We start from the raw sequence: 26,100 nt of genomic DNA on the forward strand, positions 1-26,100 counted from the left end.
GCGTCAAAAAGCGCCAAGAAAGCGACGAACACCGAACCCGAACCCGGACTTTTACGAAAATGTCCGGGTTCGGGTCCGTGTCACGGACACCCCAAAATTCGGTACGAACCCGAACTATACAGTTCGAGTTCGCTCATCCCTATTTACGAATATTCGTATTTTTTATTTTAGTTTCCACCGTACAGATTACATTGATCTGTACTCTGTCAACTACTGTCATCACCCCCCACTGTATCTCGATTGATTCCCAAAAGTCCAAAAGCTCAGATCTTACTCACATTGCCGAGTAAGTGATTGAGAAGCGAATTTTCGTAATGTGATTTTATTAGCGCACATGCGAATATCGGCTCTTCGTGAGGACACTAATCCCTCCCTCATTTTAGATTGTGGGCCAATGAGAAGGAGTCCAACAGGTTAGCAACATCCCTAGCAACCAATCAGAAAGTTGCCCACCCCATTACTATATAAGATTTTGTCACAGCAGCCATTTTGTGCAGTTTCATGTGGTGGTGATTGAGAGAAGAGCCTGGAACTGTGCGGTGCTTTGCTTTTTTAAAAGAAAATTCTAAATCGAATTAATTGTTGAATCTGATAGTTTTAGATAGGGTAGGTTAGTGTAGCTGATAGGTTAAAGATTAGGGTACAGAGTTAGGAGAAAAATAATCATTTATTTAGGTTAGTGAATAGATTAGCTGATAGTTTCTAGTGCAGGGTGCAGTGTAGGGCATAGTTAGGAGAAATATAATAATTTATTTAGGTTAGTGAATAGATTAGTTAGCTGATAGTTTCTAGTGAAGGGTGTAGGTTAGTTATAGTGTAGGCTATAAAAAGTTTATTAGTTTTCATTTATTACTGTTTAGTTTGTGTCGTGTCAGTGTCTACGTCCTTTATTAGTTAAAAAAAAAAGACTAAAAAAAGTTTATTAGTTTTAGTGTTTTTCTTTTACTGGTTATTCCGTGTTTTTTGTCCGCGTCAGTGTCTACGTCCTTTGTTAGTTTAAAAAAATAAAATAGAAAAAAAAAATATTTTCGTTGATTTATTATATATAAATTTGGTTTTCTTTACTGTGCGACAGTCCCCATCCCAATAAACTTTTTCCCTAAATCACATTATATAATTTAGTTTTTGTATAAATAATAATGAGGTCTTCACGATCAAGCAGCAGGGGTAGGAGAGTAGTTGGTCCCAGTGCTGGACAGCTGCCAGCACGGGGCCGCTCCTCTACCCACCGAGGTGCAGACACAGCTGTCAGGGGCGTCCGCCTTATTCACGATTTTTTTGGCACTGGCAGCAGGAGAATTACCTCACAGGATGCCGAGGAAGTTGTGTCTCTTGTGGCACAAGCCAGTGCCACAGAGTCCTCTGCCCCGGCTCCGAGCAGAAGCTGCACTTCGTCTCCTGTAGGACCAACCCCCAGCCCCCAAGAATCGTCCCTGCTCATGTTTGACAGCGACAGTGAGAGGGACACCTTGGGGGAGGTAATGCAGGAGGCTGATTTGCACTTCAGTCCTGAGGGTCAGGACCTTATGGAAGGGATGGAGGAGGAGATGGAGGGGGTACCACCTGTATGTACCCCAGTGACATCCCTTCCAACAGGTGCGGGCGGTTTCAGCCTAGCGAAACCCCACACCTAGTCAGACCCAGGCGTCAGCGAGGGGACAGAGGAGCCAGGTCAGGGGCCCCACTTCTGCTGTTCCCCTCAGTCCACCACTGGTTGGCCCTGTGTCTGACATATCGGGGGACGAAGAGGAGGGTGACAGAGAATGGGTGCCACCTCCCTTGTCAGGCATCAGCAGCACTGATGAGGAGGAAGGTAGGCACCAGAGGCAAATGGTGCGACAGGTTGCCAGTGAGCCCAGCGTCAGGGGCTCCACTGGTAATGGCAGGTAGGAGGAGGCAGCAGCAGCCAGATCCACCTGTCCGCATCGAGCCCGAGCAGGCGCAAGTCAGCACCGCCCCATCTGACAGGAGGGTGGTACGTAAGTCGCCTGTTTGGGCTTACTTCACCCTGGCAGTAGATGATGCCACAATTGGCATTTGTAATCTGTGCCATGCCAGGGTGAGGAGAGGGAGGTCTGCGGCTCGGCTGGGTACCACTGCCCTCACCCAGCACTTACGAGTCAACCACTGGCGGGAGTGGGAACAGATGCGGGGTGGTCATAGCAGTGCGCAGGGGACAGCAGCTCCTGCCACTGTTCTGCAGCCACCCCAACCACTTCCAACAAGGCGTTCCCACTCCCCTGCTCCCTCTCCTAGAGGTACTGGTACCGGCAGCCAGACCTCTGCCTCCACCGCACCCTCCTCTATGTCCTCCACTGCCGTCCGGCGCAAGCCCACGGTTGCTGACCTTTTTGAACGCACGGCGCCCTATGCCCCCGGGGACCGACGCGTGTGCTCACTCAATGGGCTCCTGGCAAGGGTTATCGCCCAACATCTGCTGCCCTTCAATCTTGTGGACAGCAATCTATTCCGGCAGATGTTGGAGCAGGCACAACCCAGATGACGTGTCCCCAGCCGCCATTTCTTTGCCAGGACTGGCGTCCCTGCCCTACACCAGCACATTGTGCAGAAGGTATCCCTGTCGCTGGATCATGCTGTCAGTGACAGGGTGCATCTGACAATGGATGCTTGGACCAGCAGGCATGGGCAGGGACGCTATATCAGTTTTACTGCCCATTGGGTTTCCCTCCGAGGCGCCGGGGAGGGAACGGCGGCATCTGAGTTTGTGGTGCCGCCCCGGGGTGTCCAGGGGAGAACTGCTGCTCTCCCCCCACAAGCCACTGTCTCCACCGCTGCTGAGCCCCCCAGCAAGCAGTCCCCGTAGCTACGCGAGTGTGGTGCACGTCCGCTGCCAGGCCGTGCTCCAGCTTGTGAGCTTAGGGGAACGGAGACACACTGGACCTGACGTTCTGGCCGCACTACAGGATCAGGTCCAGAAGTGGCTGACACCCCGAAGGCTTCAGGCAGGTATAGTTGTCTGTGACAACGGCAGCAACCTACTCGCCGCCCTCCATGCTGGCAGTCTGACACACGTGCCCTGCATGGCACATGTCCTCAACCTAGTTGTGCAGAAATTCCTCCGAACATACGAAGGGTTGAGTGACATTGTGCCAAGGGTACGGAGGATTGCCAGCCACTTTAGACGCTCCCCAACTGCTGCCGCGTCCCTGTCCAAACTACAGCAGGACAACAGCCTGCCACCTCACAGGCTGATTGTGGACAGTGTGACGCGGTGGAACTCCACCCTCCACATGCTGGAGAGGTTGTGGGAGCAGCGAAGGGCGGTGAGGGAATACCTGCTGGACCAAGGCACTCCAGGGCCAGCACAACCACTCCCATACATCACTAATGCGGAGTGGGGGCAGATACAGCAGGTCTGCCACGTGTTGGCCCCATTCGAGCAGGCGACCAAGATGGTCAGCGGGGAGCAGGTCTGCCTCAATTACGTGCTCCCCTTAGTGTTCCTGCTGGACAGGACACTAGATCGCCTGCTCGAGGCTGGGGAGAGTGCCTTGTTGGAGCAAGAGGAGGCAGCAATGCTCCAACAAGACCAGGCCCAAGACGAGGAGGAGGAAGAATTTGTAGACGTCCAGCAGTCTGGGCCTGGTCAGGAGGGAGAGACGGTGTTGGGGGCACCGTTAGTCCAGGGGGTGGGGCAGCTCCGACCGGGAGCAGCAGCAACAGCAGCAGGAGGACCAAGAAGTCATGGTCCTGGGCAGCCATGAACAGTCACAGCGGGCTGTCCTCTTCCCTATGGCTGCCCACATGCTGCGATGCCTCCGGAGGGACCCCCGGATCAAGAGAATCAAGGAGAGGGAAGATTATTGGTTGGCCACCCTTTTAGACCCTCGCTGCAAGGGGAAACTGGAGCAGTTCATCCCAGCCAGCCGTAGACAGGCCCGGATGGATCAACTGCGGGCCTGTCTGATCAAGCGGCTGGAGCAGGCCAACCCTCGGCCTCACGCTCCAGTTCTCCCCGCCCATCTCACCCAGCAGGTGGCTGGCCCCAGCAGCACCAGCCGAGCAGGTGACCTTATAGGTGAGATGAGGTTGTTCTACCAGTCTGCGCGACCCAGTAGCAGCAGCAGCAGCAGTCACCACCAGCGGCTGGCCCGCATGGTGGCAGACTACATGGGGTCCGTTGGTGCTTCCGACAGCATGAGCACCGACGACCCCATGGAGTACTGGGTTGCCAGGCTGGACACCTGCCATGAGCTCGCTCAGTATGCGCTGGAGTTATTATCTTGCCCCCCTCCAGCGTCTGAGAGGACATTTAGCGTGGCAGGTGGGGTGGTCACGGACAAGCAGACCCGTCTGTCCACTGACTCCGTGGACAGACTTACATTCATTAAAATGAACGAGTCCTGGATCAGCAGTGACTTCTTAGCCCCCGCTGTCGGTTCAGGCCGTTGAAGGGTCTCTTGTCCATCCCTCTACTTGTCTCTCCCTCCAAAACTACGTTGTTTTTTAATTTAAATTTTTTATTTATTTATATAGTTACTTATTTATGTATTATAAATTTTTAATTATGAAATTTGTCTAATTTGTATTTATTGTTGTGTATGAATTATTAAATTATTGATGAATTATTAAATCTTATTATTGATGTATATATTACTTTTTAATTATAGCTTTTATTTAATATTATTTATTTTAATGATTTGATATATTATTAGATTAATTTATTTACTTAATGTAATTTGACTTAAATTGATTGTTACCAATCCAAAAACTAAAGATAAATTAAGTAGACACGCCGCATGCATCGGTAGTCAACAATTTAAAGCATATTAAAGCATATTGAGTCAGTATCAGAACACTGCGGCTACACAGACAGCCTAACCGTGTGATGATTCCTACACGCCAGAGGGCACTAGTAGTGGTGGTGTTTATCAGTGGCTATCTCATCCTCCTTTTGTCTGTGAGGAGTAATGGGTACGGCCGCTCTCCACACCCATACATGATCTTCACCGCACACACGCTGTGCTCCAGGCCCACGACTGGACCTATCTATCCTGTGCCCGCATGAGCACAGAAGGCACTGATGAGGCAGCTCTCCTGGGCCAGGGTCTTGAAGTGTCCCCTGCTCATGCGCCTGGATTAGTTCACCTTCTCATCATCGAAGACTCAGCTGCGTTCCCCTGGCTGCTGTGGGTGTCACAGGTGTTTGGGTTCAATGCGCATCCTTGATGAACTATTGCAAGTCATAGTGCTGAACAATGCTGCTATTGAATTTGCTGATCAGGCTGATTTTTGTTTAGTCCTTACACTACATCATTATATTTAAATGTTGATTATGCATTTCCTACTGAGTTGTGCCAAGTTATGTTTAGACTTTATGCTCAACCATTTCAAACTTCCATCTAGTTGATGCTGCATCTGTCTGTCCTGAACATGTAGTTCTAATTACTCTTTATTCTCCAATTTTAACATTAAATTATGATGCTGCCTATCCTGCAGGGTTAGGCGAACTTGGTGTAGACCTTTTACTATGGTGTTTACATTTACCTGCTTTTGTCTGCCCTGTTCCTGCAGAGTTTAGTTTAGCTATGTGTGGCCTTTAGACAACAGATTTTTCTATTTTAATGGTAGTTTCAGTAGTTATCCTTAATTGTTTGGCCCTTTGATTTGTATGCCTTCTACTGTTGCGTTACTATTTTACTGCTACTGTTTGGTCTAATGCTGCCAAGTAATGTGTCTGAAATATAGTAAATTATTAAAATCTAACTGTGGATTTTTTTTTTTCAAGATCATGCAAAGGAGAACCAGCATGGACCACTTATTAGCCCTTGTAATATGACAAGTATTGAGTATTATTATTTTCATAAAATGGTGTTCATGTTTAATATTTGCGAATGTGCACTATTCATCGTATATTGTCAAGAATTTGATTGGAATATAGATAGAATAAAAACGTTTTCGTTTAATACATTCATGCGGTTTTATGCTTCATTCACCAAAATAATTTATTTTATTTTATTTAAAATTTTTAATTTTGCTTTAATTGGGTTGTTGGCGTCCATGTTGTGGTTCTTACTTTAGCAAGGTGGGGACCACATGTGGGCTTCCATTTTCAAAAGGTTTTGTGCACTTAACATTGTACAAGACTGATTGATAAACCTAATAAAAGTTTTTTGTTTTATTTATTATTTTAATAAAGACTTAGGTTCTAACATGGTGTTGTCGGTTGTCCTGGAAAGGATGCCTGGCTTCCGTGTTGACCTCTCTACATGGTTGGGTGTTACTGGCGTTATACTATTGTATCGTTACAATATTGTCTTATTGAGGTTGAAATTTGGATCAACATATTGATAGTTTGATACTTTTTTTTTAATATGATACTTTTTTTAAAGTATTAATTTATTTTTTGTTAAAATTTGTTTGATACTCTATATACAGTCATGTGAAAAAATTAGGACACCCTTTGAAAGCATGTGGTTTTTTGTAACATTTTTAATAAAAGGTTATTTCATCTCCGTTTCAACAATACAGAGAGATTAAAGTAATCCGACTAAACAAAGAAAACTGAAGAAAAGTCTTTTCAAGATCTTCTGTAAATGTCATTCTACAAAAACGCCTATTCTAACTGAGGAAAAAGATAGGACACCCTTGCCCCTAATAGCGAGTGTTACCTCCTTTGGCTGAAATAACTGCAGTGAGACGGTTCTTGTAGCCATCTACCAGTCTTCGACATCGGTCTGAGGAAATTTTACCCCACTCCTCAATGCAGAACTTTTTCAGCTGTGAGATGTTTGAGGGGTTTCTTGCACGTACAGCCCTTTTCAAGTCACCCCACAGCATCTCAATGGGATTCAAATCTGGACTTTGACTTGGCCATTCCAGGACTCTCCATTTCTTCTTTTTCAGCCAATCTTTGGTTGATTTACTAGTATGTTTTGGGTCATTGTCATGTTGCATGGTCCAGTTCCGCTTCAGCTTTAATTTTCTAACTGATGGTCTCACATGTTCTTCAAGCACCTTCTGATACACAGTAGAATTCATCGTGGATTCTATGATGGTGAGCTGACCAGGTCCTGCTGCAGCAAAGCAGCCCCAAACCATGACACTTCCACCTCCATGCTTCACAGTTGGTATGAGGTTCTTTTCTTGGAATGCTGTGTTTGGTTTATGCCAAACATGTCCTCTGCTGTTGTGTCCAAATAATTCAATTTTGGACTCATCTGTCCAAAGAACATTATTCCAGAAGTCCTGGTCTTTGTCAACTTTATCTCTGGCAAATGTCAGTCTGGCCTCGATGTTTCTCTTGGAAAGCAAAGGTTTCCTCCTTGCACACCTCCCATGCAAGTTAAACTTGTACAGTCTCTTTCTGATTGTAGAGGCATGTACTTCTACATCAACAGTAGCCAGAGCCTGCTGTAGTTCTCGAGATGACACTTTAGGGTTTTTGGAGACCTCTTTTAGCATCTTGCGGTCTGCTCTTGGGGTGAACTTGCTGGGGCGACCAGTCCTGGGCATGTTGGCAGTTGTTTTGAAAGCCCTCCACTTGTAGACTATCTTCCGGACAGTGGAATGGCTGATTTCAAAATCTTTTGAGATCTTTTTAAATCCCTTCCCAGACTCATAGGCTGCTACAATCTTTTTTCTGAAGTCCTCTGACAGCTCTTTTGCTCTCACCATGGTGCTCACTCTCACTTCAACAGTCAGGAGCACACCAAACTAAATGTCTGAGGTTTAAATAGGGCAAGCCTCATTCAACATGCAGAGTAACGATCTACTAATTATGTGCACCTGGTGTGATATACCTGTGTGAGATCTGAGCCAATTTAAGAGGGAATACATGTGAGGGTGTCCTATCTTTTTCCTCAGTTAGAATAGGCATTTTTGTAGAATGACATTTACAGAAGATCTTGAAAAGACTTTTCTTCAGTTTTCTTTGTTTAGTTGGATTACTTTAATCTCTCTGTATTGTTGAAACGGAGATGAAATAACCTTTTATAAAAAATGTTACAAAAAACCACATGCTTTCAAAGGGTGTCCTAATTTTTTCACATGACTGTATATTTATTATACATTTTGAATGTAGATTTGTATTTTGTATTCTAAAGCTTTGTTCAATAATACATTTGAGAGGTAATAGTGTGTTCACACAAAGGTTAATTAATGTGCGTTAAACAATAATTTTCTATTATAAATTACGGTCTTTTTTTTTTTAGATAAATGATTTATTGTACAATGTTATATTGGCCTTTTCAATAAAATATTATAATAATGAACTGTTATAATTTTTTGATCTAAATAGTTTATTTTATTAGGACAACATTGTATATGTAAGCGATGAATACACATGCTGTAGTTGGGGGTTCAATCTTTTTTTTTATACTTTTATAATCGGTCTTCCACATCCCCATCTGTTAATAAATTTTGTCTGCTGCAATATAATAACTTGACACTCTCTATTACTGCTTAGTTATGCCAAACTTTGTGTAGTAATTAGAATACTACTTTAACTTACCTACTGCATGCTGATCTTGGCCTGATACTTCAGAATTCTGTGTACTCATTATACTCCACCGTTAGCAATGACTGCTTCTATTGTCCTGATCATAGAGAGTTATGTGTAGGCCGTATAATCCACTGTTAATATCTAGCTACTGCAGATTCTGCTGCTGTCTGTTCTGATCATGGCGAGTTAGCATTCAGCCTTTTGAGAATACACATTACCCGCTGCTGCCTGTCCTGCTGAGTTAGGATGAGATTATACTCGACCGTTAATATCTACCAGCTGCAGATGCTGTCTGTCATGATCATACAGAGTTATGTCAAGCTAGTTGTTTGTCCTTTGTAGCTATGTGAAGTCCTTATACAACACCGTCAGCTGTCCTGATAAAGTTTATTTTTCAATTTACTAATCAACCTACAATGTTAACTTTACCAACTGCTGCTGTCCAGATGAAGCTGACTTGTATGCCTCTGAATATAACGTTAGCTCTAACTGCTGCTGCTGTCCTGATCAAGTTGATTTGTTATGTATATACCTCATAATAAAACACTATAAATACCTGCTGCTCCTGCTGCTGTACATTTAAAGGTGACTTGTAGCCCTCAGAATACTATAGCTCTACCTGCTGCTGCTGTCTTGATCAAGTTGATTTGTTATGTATATGCCTCATAATACAGCACTACCTGCTGCTGCTGTCATGAAAAAACGTACTTATGTGTAGGCCTTATACTACACTGTTAAGATGTACCTACTGCTGTTGTCTGTCCGAACCCTGCTGACTTTGAACATGGACTAAAGGCTCCTTTACTGATAAGTTTGCAGTTAAAATTAGACAAAAACATAACCTTATAGAAAAATAAGTATGGAATCAATATAACTGAAGAAAACTTTTTTAATAACAAAATAAATAAAATAAGTTTAAGGCAAGTTTTGCAGTTGTTCCTGCAAGCCTGTGAGTTCCTTCAGGTCCTCTCCGTATTGGTCATGGAATTCCTGAAGCATCTTCTGCGATTTTCTGATGTGGGCTCGGAATTCCATGACTGTTTTCCTATGCCGCTGTTTCATTGTAGCAATTTTGGTTGCTATTTTCTTGATTACTGTTATGCAAACACAAAAAAAATATATCAATTAACAATAAGAGTCATTTGTTGAATTTTGTGTAGTATGTAGTTAAGTGCAGAGAATTTGAGTGTGATTTTTTAAGTATACCATAATAAATGTAGTTATATATTAGATTATTTAGCGATATTTTAGTAGTTTTAAATAAAATTTGTTGTGTTATATAATATTAGTTTATGTAGATTAAAGAGTTCTTGTGCATGTCTGTTGTTTGATATTACTGTGGTTTTTGTTGTCCCATTATTATTGTTACTTTTATGATCTTCATCACCTGCTATATAATTGTAGGGTGCAGTGTTTCATGACTTTCAAAATTGCTCCATACTATTTTTGTGCCAAATATAAAATATTTGCCCTGGGGACAAAATGTCTCATTAACCGTCATCTAATAGCTGATCTACTAGTCCAGAGCAGCTAGCCAATTATATAAAATAAGGCCTTTTCAAGTTTTTGTCAAACACCTGCTGTCTAGATCTCTCCTATTGGACGTATTTCAAAGACATAAGCATTGCTGCTACGTAGCTGAAGGGGGGGGGGGGTAAGTAGGTGTCATGTGGAGGTGACAAATGCTAAAAAAGACTGTACAACAGCACCTGTCGCCTTAGATGTGAAGCAGGGGACAACAGTGTTTTGTTCCCCTGCAAGCGCTGATATTGGCTGTTACAACTCTACAGCCAATGAAATAAATTCACATATGTGGTGGTGTTCAGGTGAATTATATATGCGAAAAGTGGAACTAAATGTGGGGTGCAATTAGTCCTGTAACCACTTATTTAATAAAAAACTGTGTGTAAATTCCTATATTTTTTTTTTGTCAATTTGAAGAAGTTTTTTCTAGAAGACAATCGTTGGCTCATTATGTAAAATTGCGGATTGATCTAATTGCTTAGCATATTCATTGAGCGGTGTAGTTTGCCTAATTGAATCACTTTGTTTTGTTTTCAACTCTAGGGTCACATAAGGACGTCTTCTCTTAACATGCGACATAGCTCCCAATTACCATTATATTAAATCCTTTAGCCTAAATCCATATTGTGCTCCTTGCAGTCTGAAGCCTGCTGTGCGACCAAAGTTAAGGGTTTTGTGCACAACTGTTTGTAAATATACATATTCTGTGTAATACGTTTAAGATTTTTTTATGATTTAAACACTACAATGTTTTCAAATAAAATAGTTTGTAATTTGTTCAAATTATTTAGATTTTTTTTAACATTTTAATAGATTACCGTTGGACAATTAAATCGTTAACAGACTTTATAGAATAAATTTGGATTAAATAGAGGGTGTGTGGTTTCTGAAATGGGGTTATTTATTTGTCGCTGACAGTATGTAGGCCACAAAAAGTGACTACATAACCAAACTGTTATTGAATTATATTTCAGTTAATAAATTATCTAAACATGATATATGCATATGGCGATTGTAAACTTATACATTTATTTAATCTCTATTAATCTATATTGTAGCATCAAGTGAAATTTTTATTTTGATTATATAATTTTATTTCTAATATTTTTTTAGATTAGTTACTTTTTGAACAAAGATGCCATTAAAATTTGGACTAAATTTTACCACTGTCATGAAGTACAATGTGTAACGATAAGATAGAACTATACCCGTGAAAAGCAAACTCGTTTTAAAGTTATTAGCACAAAAATAGATACCTTTTAATAAAGATTTTTTTTTAATTAGCGTTAAAGTAGAAACCAAATGGATTTACCTATTAAATAGTCTATCCCCGAATGGCCTGAATGAGGGGTTCACGTACTCGTCCTTTCTGTAGATATCACCCTCACCTGAGAATAAAAGAAATAAAAACAACATAAGAAAATATTACTGAAATTAATTGATGATGTAGTATTTTGAAAAAATAGAGCAACCCCACTGCAGTAAGACCAAAGAAAAATGTTTTCCTAAAAGAAGGGACAGGAAAAGGAAAATAGAATAAGGACAACTCCATGGAAGAAGATGGTAACTCCAGGAAGACTCCATAAATTCATTAAAGAAATTCAGTTCCACTGAAGAAGATGGAAATTTATGTAATAGCTAATAAATAAAGGGTGGATTATATGAACTATGACCAGGCAATAGGGGATAAACAGTGGGAAATAAATTTAAGGAGATTACAAACAATGAAAGGGTAACCAATGAGTTAGGTACTAGTGAATACTGGATGCTTAAGAAGATGTATGCCACGAATAAGTGAATTCAAATTCGCCCAGAAGGTACCACTTATAATGTGTAGATATACTTATAGATATGCAGTTATGCTAACTGTAAGGGAAATAAGTAAGGCAAATAGCTTGTAGGTCCCCTCCCCCCTATAGCCTGGACATGTATTAAGGCAGATTGCCTGGATTTGTGGGAGGGGCTGAGGTCCGCCTCCAGCCTATTTAGGGCACTCCCCTTACCTGGCTCCTGCATCATTGAGGTCTGAGCTTTTGAGAGAGGAGGTCGCTTGTGGAGTGTCTGGAGAGTTGCCTGCGAGTCGCTGAATTTCTGGGAGTTTTTCGTTGCCATCAGTTCTGGATTTGGAGCATTTCGGTTCTATTTTTCCGGCTTTACTCAGGTTCACTGGGGGTCACGTTTTGCCCGTTAAATTGCGAGTCATCCATACGGTGCAGCCGGGGCCTCACGGTTGCCCCCTGTACCGGTTCAATTCATTTCACCAAACGCTGCACCATGTCACTGTTTTCTCATACAAGTCACCAGTATTTCATTTCTGTCACGCCTTGTTCATGCACAATTTGTCTACACCGTACCACTATTCCGGTCAGCACCCCTACGGCAAGCATGCAGTCGTTTCCTGGGCAATCCCCCATTTCTGTTAATTTCATTTCACAAAACGCTGCACTAATGTCACAGCTTTCTCGCCCAGGTCACCAGCATTTCATTTCTGTCATGTCTTTTTCAGGCATAAATTTACCTACACCGTATCACCACTCCGGACAACACCCCTGCGGCTGCAGGCAGTGGTTTCTGAGTCATCCATACGGTACAGCCGGGGCCTCACGGTTGCCCCTGTACCGGTTCATTTCATTTCATCATACGCTGCACCAATGTCACGGTTTTCTCATACAAGTCACCAGTATTCATTTCTGTCACGCCTTGTTCATGCGCAATTTGTCCACACCGTACTACCATTCCGGTCAACACCTCTGCAGCATGCGGCATGGTTTCTGGCCTAATCCCCCATTTCTGTTTCATTTCATTTCATAGACGCTGCGCTAATGTCACGGCTTTCTCACAGTCACCAGCATCTCATTTGGTCATGTCTCGTTCAAGCAATCTTCCCACAGGCAACACTGCGGTCAGCACCCCTGTGGTTTCCAGGCTCGTTCCCCATTTCCTTTTCAGTCCATATCACCCCACAATCATCCACATTCATGCCCCCCCCCCCTCCTCATGTTCATGTGCACGGCTGCAGGAGCACAAATGCGTATGAGTTATTTCATACGGTACAGCAGGGCCTCACGGTTGCCCCTGTACCGGTTCATCTCATTTCATCAATGCTCACCAATGTCACGGTTTTCATACAAAGTCACCAGCTTTCATTTCTGTCGCACCTGTTCATGCGCATTTGTTCACAAACCGCACCACCATTCCGGGCAACAGCTCTGGCAGCATGCGGCCAATGGGCCCTGGATTAAATCCCCCAGTTCTGTTGTTCTTTTCACACACGCTGCACCCATGTCACGGCTTCTCGCAGCAATCACCGGCAGCTCATTGCTCTCATGCCTATTCTGGCGTCTCCCCACAGGACCGACACTCCGGTCAGCACCCTGCTGGTTCCAGCCCCATTCCCCATTTCTGGTTTATTTCATTTCACCCCTCAACATCCAACAGCCAACATTCATGCCCCCCCCCTCCTCCTCGTATTCATGTGCACAGCACAGGGGCCAGCTGCGGGCACCCGGCACACCCCCTATTCATTTCAACCTCCACTGGGCTTACCGCTGCACAGACATCCCCTCCCCACCGCCTCCTGCCTGTTTTGCCGCTCCTCCTGCCGCGCGGCCGATGGCGCCCGGCCGCGTCCTGGTGCTGGGTCTGCGCATGCGCGGCCGGGGTTCTGCGCATGCGCGGCGATTCCGTCGGCGCATGCGCGGTGTCCCGGCGGCCGTGGTGGGACTCCGGACGGATGGGAACAGAAATAAATGGCATTTCATTCTTATATGCTCTAAGATGTTACTCTTCATAAACAATCACATAAACTTCCAAGCATGATCCACATGATTCACACAACTTCGCCAGCAATGTTCATGCCCCCCCCCCGTATTCACGTGCACAGCTACAGGGGCCAGCGGCGGTGCAACCGGCACACCCCCCATTCATTGCAACCTCCTCTGGGCTGACCGCTGCACAGACATCCCCTCCCAAACCGCCTCCTGCCTGTTTTGCCGCTTCTCCTGCAGCGCGGCCGATGGCGCACGGCCGCGTCCTGGTGCCTGGTCTGCGCATGTGCGGCCGGGGTTCTGCGCATGCGCGGCGATTCCGTCAGCGCATGCGCGGTGTCCCGGCGGCCGTGCGCGCCGCATCTGATAAAAAAAAAAAAAAAGCTAATTAAAGGACACAGACCAATACGTTCCATTGGATTGCAAAACGCACATTCCCACTTGTGCATGGCCATGCGCCACGCGCTGGTCTCTTCTCACACCAGGTGCAAGCTATCATTTCATGAACAACCGTCATGATCCTCCGGGTCATGCATATGTACCATGTACATTGTCACATTTCATCACACTATCTTATGTCTACCCTCCCCCTTTTTTTTTTTTTTTTTTCAGGCGGTCAACCTATATTGTATTTTGCACTACCATGTATCCGGAGAATTTTTTCTTACCACCAGGTATGTTCACCTGCTCATTAACAAAAGTCTTCCTTACATTTCGAATAATCCCGTTAGGGTCAGCGTGCTGGCTTTAGGGGCACCATCATCCCACTAGGTTACCCCCTTCTTGGCTTCGCCAGCAGTTAGTGGTCCCGCGAGGCCGACACCCCGCCTCAAACGTACAGAGGCACCCGCCCAACGCGCCACCTCGTTAGTAAGCCGCCTCGCGTGTTGCATAGAGAGGGCCTCACCTGTCACTCCCTTCCCCTAGTCCTGTCTTACAGTCACCGAGAGGCCAACGCTCCTGCCACTACCACAAGTGGCCTCATTAACCCCTCGCGCCAAATCATAGGTAGAGCCTCTCAAGCCGCTTGGCAAATTAGCAGGGCCTCATCTGTCACCATGCAAGTATAATTTTTCGCCATCCGGCCTAGCTAGCTTGCCAGCACGATCCTGTGTTTCCCCAAGCTAATCAACTGTTTTGTTTTACCATGTCTCTGGAAGGGATAGAGAACTTCTCCCTATCTGGCACCCCTGCTAGATCCGTCACTGCTACCCAGGGAGACGGTCTAGCCAGTCCAGCACCCATCAGATCCTGGACAATCCCGCGCATAACGACGGAGTTAAGGTGACGGCATGTTCCCTTCCCCGCCACGGCGAGGGAAGCAGAGCTTTTCCGACTGCTGCGCATGCCAATCGATAACAGGGAGGCAGGGGAAGGACCTAGCCAGTCCAGCACAGGGGATATACATACCATGCTGTCCTCCCTAAATGTCATCCATGTCTAAAGTCAACGCCAGGTTGGAGAGGCTGGAATCAGTCACCGCGACCCTCTCCTTGGCAGGGCCACCACCGGCAGCGGCACCGGCGCCGGCCGGATTGCCAGTGATCACGTCGACCGTTAGCCTGGAGGACCAAGAAGTCAGCCCGGCGCACATAATACCGGAGGAGGAACCTGGGGTACCCATCGCCACCAAGAAGACAGAAGGGCCAGACACGGTCATCACCTTTCCTGTTGGATTCAGCCTCAATGCAAGCCAGTTTGCCATCCGGGAAGATCCAGGACATTCCCACATAGACAACTACCTTCAACTCAGCACCGGCAACCGCAAAGAACTGCAGTCCCTGTTGGGCTCCCTGATCTTTGCCATGCGCATCCACCTCAGGGTCGCTCATTTATATCACGGCTCCTGCACCTCTCCCCTTTCTCCTACACGACTCGCACGGGGTGTCCCTGGATGCCCACGCTGCAGGCAGCTCTGGGCATTTGGGGGAGATTTCTGTCCACCTGGAGTGGCGGGGGCTTGTTTCTCCCTCAGCCGTCGGACTCTTCCCCCTCTATCTGGTCAGATGCGGCATCTACCACAGGCTTCGCGGCCATTTTTGGGAACGATTGGCTGTGGGGCAGCTGGCCTCCTGCGGTCCGGGGTTTGGAGGGATTCTCCGCTGCCTCAGCGCTTTTCAAGTTCTACCCCATCGGGGCGGCTGCCGTAGCGTGGGGTCATTCAGGGGCAAACATGTCGGTCCGGTGCTATTCAGACAACCATACAACCTGCCAGTTCATCAACAGGATCGTTCCAAATCTCTTACAATCGTGAGGTTTCTGCGGAGACTTCCTTGGTTGGACGCTTGCAATAATTTCTTCTTACATTGTTTCCATGTCCCGGGGGTGGGCAATACGGCAGCTGACAGTCTGTCTCGCGTCAAATTTCAGGCATTTCATCAAGCTCTCCCATCAGCGTCGACCACGGCCTCCATCACTCCATCATTTCAAACAGCTCATTCTGGATTAGAAGGCATCATGCGGCATAGCCAGTCTTTGTCCCGCTTAGCACTATCAGACTATACACATAAAACACACGACAGAGCGTTCACACTATTCAACAGGTCCTGTTGGAACACAACATCACGCACCCCTTTTGTCATGACGTCTCTTCCGGGGTTGGCTTCTTTTTGCCACCTCAAAATCATGTCATACAACACCATCAAACTATATCTCACTGGCATTTCAACATCATATGCTAATCACACACCCCAATAACATCAGCTTCATGTCCTCGCACCAGATCAAATCCATACTCAGAGGTATTCAGGAAACGGAACCCGCACGTCCAGCCCAGAGGCTACCCATAATCAATCATATCTTCAAGGCATTATCCGACTTACTGGACGCCACGCCTCTTGAAACAGATACCAACTCCATCATCAAAACGGCAATTTACTTGGCCATCTCTGGATTCCTGAGTTCCTGGAAATTCACTACAGCCTCCACGACCCGAACCTCACCTTGTCTTCTTGTCTCCCACTTGTCAAAACACATGGTTCACTACATCCTGTCCTTACCTCACTCCAAGAATAGTCAGCACTTACCCGTCAACATTTCATTACCCCACGCACAACAGATGGTGTCCAGTCAGGGTCCTGGATGCTCACAATCAGCGTCACAAGTTCTACCCTCTCAACCGCTACTTCAACCACATGGTTCGGTACTCACCACCACCACCTTCATGACCCATGCCGGGTCATCCCTCACACAACTAGGCCTCAACGCAGCCAACTACTCAGGGCACTCCTTTCGCATTGGAGCCACGTCCACGGCCTCCAGTGCCAACATCCTCACTCATGTCATCAGGGGATTGGGGCGCTGGGAGTCATCCGCTTACGCGCAATACATTCCCAATCCAACACAAGAGTTAAGAGTGGCTTTCCAAAACATGTCGGGTTAAGCCATTGATACATCAATTGGTTACAATAAACTGGTTATTTCCATTTTTGCCCTCTTCTTTCTCAGGCCTACCTCATCCTCGGTTTCGGCACACCACAACCGACTGCACTCATTCCCTGCTTTCCCAGGGCTCTTCACTGTACTACCGTAAGCCCCTTACACAAGTATTAAGGCAGATTGCCTGTATTTGTGGGAGGGGCTGAGGTCCGCCTCCAGCCTATTTAGGGCACTCCCCTTACCTGGCTCCTGCATCATTGAGGTCTGAGCTTTTGACCCTCCCACCACTCCACTCATTTACAACTCATTTCTTCCATATCTTTTCCTTGGGTAGGCCCTCTTCTTTCTCAGGCCTACCTCATCCTCGGTTTCGGCACACCACAACCGACTGCACTCATTCCCTGCTTTCCCAGGGCTCTTCACTGTACTACCGTAAGCCCCTTACACAAATATAAGTATCAAGCCCAGCTGAATCTAGAACAATATATGGAGATATATGGAGAAACTAGTGGGGATATACATTAAGCTGTAAAAGCGATAACCGTAATATTAACCCTGAGGAGTAAATATTAAATGAGTGAGGATATATGGTGAAAATTTGGGGGAAACCTGCTGTGAAATAGTTATCATTGCTGGTGGATATAGAGGCAAGGCTATAATACAAAAGAATAATGTAAAGCAATAAGATGCAATAATAGAAAGCAATAGAAAGCAGGTAATCGTAAGCAATGGTTTCAGAGGTAGAGATCACCTGAAATATAAGATGATCGGAACATATGAGTCGCGACGTCGCTGGAACCGAAGTCCGCAGGCATGCGCAGTGAAGAAGCAAAAGATCCGGAACCAGTGGGATCGTGAACTAAGTTTAAAAACATGCGCAGTAACGTATGAGCGGAGAGAGCCCCAGCTTACCTGACAAGCGCGGCACCAAATGATGACGTGCACCAATCGGGAAGAGAAGAATAGCAAGCAACTGACGTCAAGGGGCGAGGCCAGGACGTCACTGAGCCGAGCCCCGCGATACACCCAATCAGCAGTCTAGCAGAAACATCTATCACGCCCCCAAACGAAACGCATTGGAAATACGTCACAAACAAAGGTCTTATAAGTCAGCAGTGAGGTGAACACGCTCAGACACTGCCCTAACCCCTGAGGACGCCGTGATACGGCGAAACATGTCGGGGGGCAGCGTGAAGCTCGGATTTTAAACAGTAATCACTGTGGCCTATGAGTATAGAAATAATGAAAGACACAGTGCCGATACAATACAGGCAAGCGCGCAGCCTGTCACGGCAGTAGTATGATAGAATCTAGTAGCAGGCATACTTAGTCAGATGATCATACTGACAATATGCCCTAGGTGACATATAAAGGCCAGTGATACTGGAAATTTTAAATCACTACTTGTCAATTATATAAATTTTACTATCAATAATTAATAAAAGCTAAGTCTTAGGATTTTGGTAGGTGCAGAATATCTAATCAGACATCATAAAAGATGAAGTTATATTTAGTCCAAAAATATATTCGTTCTTTTTTTTTTAAGAACTGAAATGTGGACCCAGAAGTGTGGGTCCGCTTTTCTGGAGATGGGACGCACATCGTGCGGCCCCCTTAGAGATGAATAGGTCCTCAAGTCAGTTCAGAAAAATAAATTATGAAATTGAGCACTTGTGAATGGGCCCTTAGAGAAGCAACTCAGAACTAATAAGAAATGCTAAGTAAGGCTATTTTCACAATAGCAGCAGAGAGCTCTGGAACCTCGGATCCGTCCTGCCGCTAGTTTACGTGTGGCTCAGGAATACCGCTCCAAACCCATTGACTGTAGTGGGAACGGGGCGTCATACCAAGGCTACAACGATAAACCATGCTGAGAGGTGCACAGAATAAAACTACAACATGTCGGCATGGTTTGCAGATGTTCATGCTCAGGAATAACGCCACGATCCCTTGAAAGTCAATGGTGATGGAGCTGTAGTATGGGGCCACACGTAAACTAGCGGCAGGACGGATCCGACAAGCTGTTCACATGACGGAACAGCCTAGTGACGTCCATGCTGCTATTGTGAGACTAACCTTAGTGGGGGATGTATGTAATGTAATGATGGATGGGGACTTTTATTGTAAGGCTCCTTTCACACGAGCAAGTTTTCCGCGCGGGTGCAATGCGTGACGTGAACGAATAGCACCCACACTGAATCCTGACCCATTCATTTCAATGGCTCTGTGTACGTGAGCGTTGTTTTTCACGTATCAGTTCTGCGTTGCATGAAAATCGCAGCATGTTCTATATTCTGCGTTTTTCAAGCAGCCCTGGCCCCATAGAAATTAATGGGGCTGCGTGAAAAACGCATTGTATCCGCAAGCAAGTGGGGGTGCGATGCGTTTTTCACTGATGGTTGCTAAGAGATGTTGTGTCTAAACCTTAAGTTTTTTATCACGCACGTGAAAAACGCATCAAAACGCATTGCACCCGCGTGTAAAAAAACTGAATGCAATCTCAGATTAAACTGAGTCAACTTTCTTGCAAAATAGTGCGAGTTTCACTGAACACACCCTGGACGTATCTGGACCTAATCTGTCCGTGTGAAAGGGGCCTAAGGGCTGTTTCACACAAGCGGATGCAGTGCGTGACATCCGCTGCGTGAATGACAGCCAAGACCCGATGCAGACAGCAGAGGCACGGAGCAGTAACACGACTGATAATGCTCCGTGCCTCTCTGTGATCTCTTTACTACATCACAGTGAGATAAAGTTGTCACTGTGATTTCATAGTAAAGAGATCACAGAGAGGCACGGAGCATTATCAATCATGTTACTGCTCCATGCCTCTGCTGTCTGCATCGGGTCTTGGCTGTCATTCATGGAGCGGATGTCACACACGGCATCCGCTCGTGTGAAACAGCCCTAATACAGATTGATGATTGCTGTTTATCTAGATATACACACACACATATATTTATTATTATGTGTGTGTGTGCAAAGTACAAAATCAGCCGGTTACATCATACATCACTACCACGCTGTGTGGATAAATATATATATATACACTCACAGCGAGATAGAGATATATGAGGTAAAGGGATGATTTGCTATGTTTCACAACAGGTAAAAATAAGTAATAATTTGTAAAGGGTGAAAAAAAAAAAAAGTACCAGGGCAGACTCTCTCACTGAGCTCTTTGACCCAGTCTGGGTGCCTCCTTTTCAAGTCAGACCACTTCTTGACAATTTGCAATTCGTCGTGGGTACGTCCAATTTTTTTTTCTAAGACCTTCATGACCCCCACGACGATTGCCCTCTTCTCGGCCTGCTTCCGGGTCCGATCATATCCCTTCTTCAACATGCGCTGCAGGATAAAGATGCAAACATGTATTACCAAATTTAGGAAATACAAGGATTATTAATAAATATCATCCAAAACACAGCAAAAAGTATTTGTTAGAAGGTGGAAATATTATATTTAATGTTCACGTTATAAGATCGGATTGTATTGCGATTGTATGTGGGTGGGGTCTGAGCAATCGGATATTGGCCAGCTGAGCTGATATGTACCTGTCTAGTGAAGCGACGGTACGATATGGGGTGCACCCTGGGTAACGCTAAATGAACCAGCAAATAATGGCAGGAAGAAATTTTTAATTTTTTTCCAGACCAATAAGACATGGGGCCAGGTTTATTATTAGCTCAAGTCAGAATAATGGAGTGAAAAAGTTGCAAGAAAATGCGCAAACGCTAAAACTGTGCACAAATTTGCGACTTTCTCCTGCTCTGCACTATGCTTGCCAGTTTTATGAAAGTGGTCGTGTTTTCTTATGTAGATGAATCTCTAGACACATTTACTATTGGGACTATTTAAAAAGTTGCAAAAAAAATGCGCTAGTTCACTCCAGTGAGGACCATGCTTATCTTATGAGAGTTTTTAATAGAACATGCAACTTTTTCGTAAGGACGTGCGACTTTTGTAAAGCTGCTTACTGACGGATAAACTGCTACCGTAAAAAGGGATGATCATAAATCTGAATTGGCTAAAACTGACTTTAGACATTTGTGAAAGTGGAGTGAGCTGTCGGAGTAATGATAAATCTGGCCCTATGTGTTTGTGTGTGGTATGCAGTGTGTGGTATGCAGTGTGTGGTATGCAGTGTGTGGCAGGAAAATGTATATGCAATGCGCATGATATTTCTTTACTGTCCATACATACATACATACATACTTCTTACAAAGTGCTGTGATGTCAAAACAATACTTATTACAACAATGATGATTATCTAATCAGACATGATTAAAAATAAAGTTATATTTAGTGCGCAGATATATGCGCATAACTGCGCATGCGCGAATATTTAAACATACTATTGCTTAATAATTACTATACTATACAGATATGGTGCGAACATGCATTCAAAATGTTATGACATGAAGTGTTGTACTTACGGTTAGCAGGAGTTCATCCTCTTCGTCGTGGAATTTTGTGCCCACCATTTTCTCTTGTCAGGACTCAGGAAGATTCACTCTTAAAATGGAGCTGACGTACTCGCGATAAACCACGCCTATGATGTTCGCGAATGTGCGCGCGCACAATCGCAACACACTAACTTAGGTGGTGTATGTAGCGAATAAACGAATAGAGAGAATAAGCGAATATATCGAATAGGCAAATTATCTAACAGGCAGCGGTTAGGTGAATATTTGAAAAATGCTATTGACCCTGACGTACTCGCGATAAACCACGCCTATAATGCGCGCGCACGTGCGTGCGAACAATCGCATCACACTTATTATTTTAGGTGGTTATGTAGCGAATAAACGAATATAGCGAATAGGCGAATTATCTAACAGCCAGCTAATAGGCGAATTTTTGAAAAATGCTATTAACCCTGCCGCAGTAGTTAAAATATACCATCGGAACTGAGTTTTCACGAAACGTATGGAAAACTTAGATCCGATGGTATATTCTAACAACACAGTGAAGTGACGCTTGTCGGGTTAGAGTGTTAAATGTATCGCATAATATGTATTATGCGATTCGAAAATTCGAATTATCGCATATGCGAAATAATACCGAATTCGAATATTCGCGAATATTTTACGAATATTATTTCGAATATTCGCGAAATTTCGCGAATTCGAATATGGGACATGCCGCTCAACACTACTGGTGAGTAGCTTCTTCAGTAGGCAGGTGAAGAAAACTCTAGACTTAAAATGCTGCTGATGGAGCTGGTACTGCTCCTGCCCCTCCAAATCCCCCCCCCCAGCAGCCATGGCAGTGAAACATGAGTGCTGAGGGCAGATCTGCGTGAGGATGGGTGATGGCGCACATAGGTAGCAGGCAACTGACTACATTGGACAGTGATGGCGAACCTATGGCACGGGTGCCAGAGGCGGCACCCAGAGCCCTCTCTGTGGGCACCCACGCCCTGGAAAAAGTCTATGTACCAATATTCCTTAGACTTTTCCTGCCATTCAGCAGCGCAGGACGCACCATGAACAGCACAGGCAGCGCACATAATGTAGGCAGGATATTGTACAAACCGGATTCCAAAAAAGTTGGGACACTATAAAAATCGTGAATAAATACTGAATGCAATGATGTGGAGGTGCCAAGTTCTAATATTTTATTCAGAATAGAACATAAATCACGGAACAAAAGTTTAAACTGAGAAAATGTACTATTTTAAGGGAAAAATATGTTGAATTTCATGGTGTCAACAAATCCCAAAAAAGTTGGGACAAGGCCATTTTCGCCACTGTGTGGCATCTCCCCTTCTTCTTACAACACTCAACAGAAGTCTGGGGACCGAGGAGACCAGTTTCTCAAGTTTAGAAATAGGAATGCTCTCCCATTCTTGTCTAATACAGGCCTCTAACTGTTCAATCGTCTTGGGCCTTCTTTGTTGCACCTTCCTCTTTATGATGCGCCAAATGTTCTCTATAGGTGAAAGATCTGGACTGCAGACTGACCATTTCAGTACCCAGATCCTTCTCCTACGCAGCCATGATGTTGCGATTGATGCAGAATGTGGTCTGGCATTATCTTGTTGAAAAATGCAGGGTCTTCCCTGAAAGAGATGACGTCTGGATGGGAGCATATGTTGTTTAGAACCTGAATATATTTTTCTGCATTGATGGTGCCTTTCCAGACATGCAAGCTGCCCATGCCACACGCACTCATGCAACCTCATACCATCAGAGATGCAGGCTTCTGAACTGAGCATTGATAACAACTTGGGTTGTCCTTGTCCTCTTTAGTCCGGATGACATGGCGTCCCAGATTTCGAATCGTGACTCGTCTGACCACAGAACAGTCTTCCATTTTGCCACACTCCATTTTAAATGATCCCTGGCCCAGTGAAAACGCCTGAGCTTGTGGATCTTGCTTAGAAATGGCGGCTTCTTTGCACTGTAGAGTTTCAGCTGGAAACAGTAAATGGCACGATGGATTGTGTTCACTGACAATGGTTTCTGGAAGTATTCCTGAGCCCATTCTGTGATTTCCTTTACAGTAGCATTCCTGTTTGTGGTGCAGTGTCGTTTAAGGGCCCGGAAATCACGGGCATCCAGTATGGTTTTACGGCCTTGACCCTTACGCACAGAGATTGTTCCAGATTCTCTGAATCTTCGGATGATGTTATGCACAGTTGATGATGATAGATGCAAAGTCTTTGCAATTTTTCGCTGGGTAACACCTTTCTGATATTGCTCCATTATCTTTCTGCGCAACATTGTGGGAATTGGTGATCCTCTACCCATCTTGGCTTCTGAGAGACACTGCCACTCTGAGAAGCTCTTTTTATACCCAATCATGTTGCCAATTGACCTAATTAGTGTTAATTGGTCTTCCAGCTCTTCGTTATGCTCAAATTTACTTTTTCCAGCCTCTTATTGCTACTTGTCCCAACTTTTTTGGGATTTGTTGACACCGTGAAAATTTGAATCAACGTATTTTTCCTTTAAAATGATACATTTACTCGGATTAAACGTTTGATCTGTCATCTACGTTCTATTACAAATAAAATATCGACATTTGCCATCTCCAGTGTCCCAACTTTTTTGGAATTCGGTTTGTAGATAAATGATAAAGTACATGAAAGATATTCTATATTGGACTGTAGTATTCAAGGTAAATTGCTATGTTGGCACTTTGCGATAAATAAGTGGGTTTATGTTGCAGTTTGGGCACTCGGTCTGTAAAAGGTTCGCCATCACTGACATCACAGGATGTCTCGAAAGTGGTTCTGTTTGTCCTTCCTCTCAGCTGGTGCAAAAAAGGCCCCCATTTTGGACCTGTATTGAGGGTCTAACATGGTGGAGAGCCAGTAGTCATCCCTCTAGCGAATGTTGACAATTCAGCTGTCACTACGCAAGCAAGTGAGCATGCATCGGGCTATTTGCGCAAGTGACTCAGGGGGACTCCTTTCCTTCATCTTCACTGCATACTGCCACGGTGTGCCTGGGTCATCTTCCTCATCTCCCTCTTACTACTCCGGCTGCTCCTCCTTTCCTGTCACCTGTGTAGAAATACCACCCATTTGGAGCACAAGCAACGTGTAGAGAATGTCCTCCTCCTCCAGTTCCGCCCCCACGGGGCTCATGTGGTCGTGAGATGTAGGCGCCACGTCTCCAGTCCCCTGACCAGCCAGATTTGCCAGCATCTTTTCCAGGATATGAATCAGTGGAATGACGTTGTTCATCCCGTAGTCCTGGCGAATGACAAATAAAGTGGCCTCCTCAAAGGGCACGAGCAAATGGCAGGTGTCACGCATGAGCTTCCACTGATTGACATCGAAGTCACACAGGGGAGTACCTCTGTCCACTTGGATCATCAAGATATAGTTTATGGCCTTTCTCTGTTCCTATATTTGGTACAACATATGGAGGGTGGAATTCTAACGAGTCAAAATGTTTTATATCAGCCTATGTTTGGGGATGCTGTTCTGCCACCGCAGCTCAAGGAGTGTGTGCTTGGCGGTGTACAAGTGACTGAAATGCATGCAAAGTTTACTGACCATTTTTAGGATGTCTTGCAGATGTGTGGAAGACTTCAGGAAACACTTTACAACCAGATTGAACACGTGTGCCATGCAGGGTGCATGGCTCAGCCCTCCTTGACGCAGTGCCGACACCATGTTCTTCCTGTTGTCGGTCACCATGGTTCTGATTTTCAGTTGTCGCTGAGAAGGCCAGGATTCAATTTCTTGATGAAGGACACGGAGCAGTTCCTCTCCTGTGTGACTCCGTTCACCCTGGCAAAGAGGAGTAGAACAACGTAACACCACCATGCCCTCCACATGTGGTATGCTGGAGGAGCACTGTGAATTGTCCCTGCAGTGGATGCTAAGGACATGGTGGAGGATACGGAGTCTGAGGCGGACATTGTCGCAGGACCAATGGCGTGAGAAAGTGGTGGCGGAAGCGGCATCACCTGACCAGGTGTGGCAGGGCAGGAACCACATTTACCTAGTGGGCCGTAAAGGTCATATATTGCCCTTGATCGTAGTTAAAGCTACCAACCAATTTTCCCAAAAAAGGCTGTATCACAAACAAATTTCAGCACTGAATGGCTAATCGATGAATTGTTAGTCCCTACGGAACATACTCTACAATAACCCATCAATTTTACAAAAAAAGGCTGTTTTACAAAAAGAAATCACCACTGAATGGCTAATCGACGCAATCACTCAATCCTACAGAAGAAAGTCTACATTCACTGACCAATTTTCCCAAAAATGGCTGTATCACAAAAAAAATTCACCACTGAATGACAATGTCAATTCCCTGCAGAATGTCTAATAACACATACTTATTTTTGCTATTTATACAGCACAACAATGTCTGAATGACAATGTAAATTCACTTCAGAATGGCTAATAACACATACTTATTTTTGCAATTAAAACAGCGCAACATCACAACAATGTCTGTATGACAATGTAAATTCACCGCACAACGGCTAATAACACAG

The sequence above is a fragment of the Bufo gargarizans genome, chromosome 3, assembly GCF_014858855.1.
Source record: "Bufo gargarizans isolate SCDJY-AF-19 chromosome 3, ASM1485885v1, whole genome shotgun sequence".
Classification (NCBI taxonomy): Eukaryota; Metazoa; Chordata; class Amphibia; order Anura; family Bufonidae; genus Bufo; species Bufo gargarizans.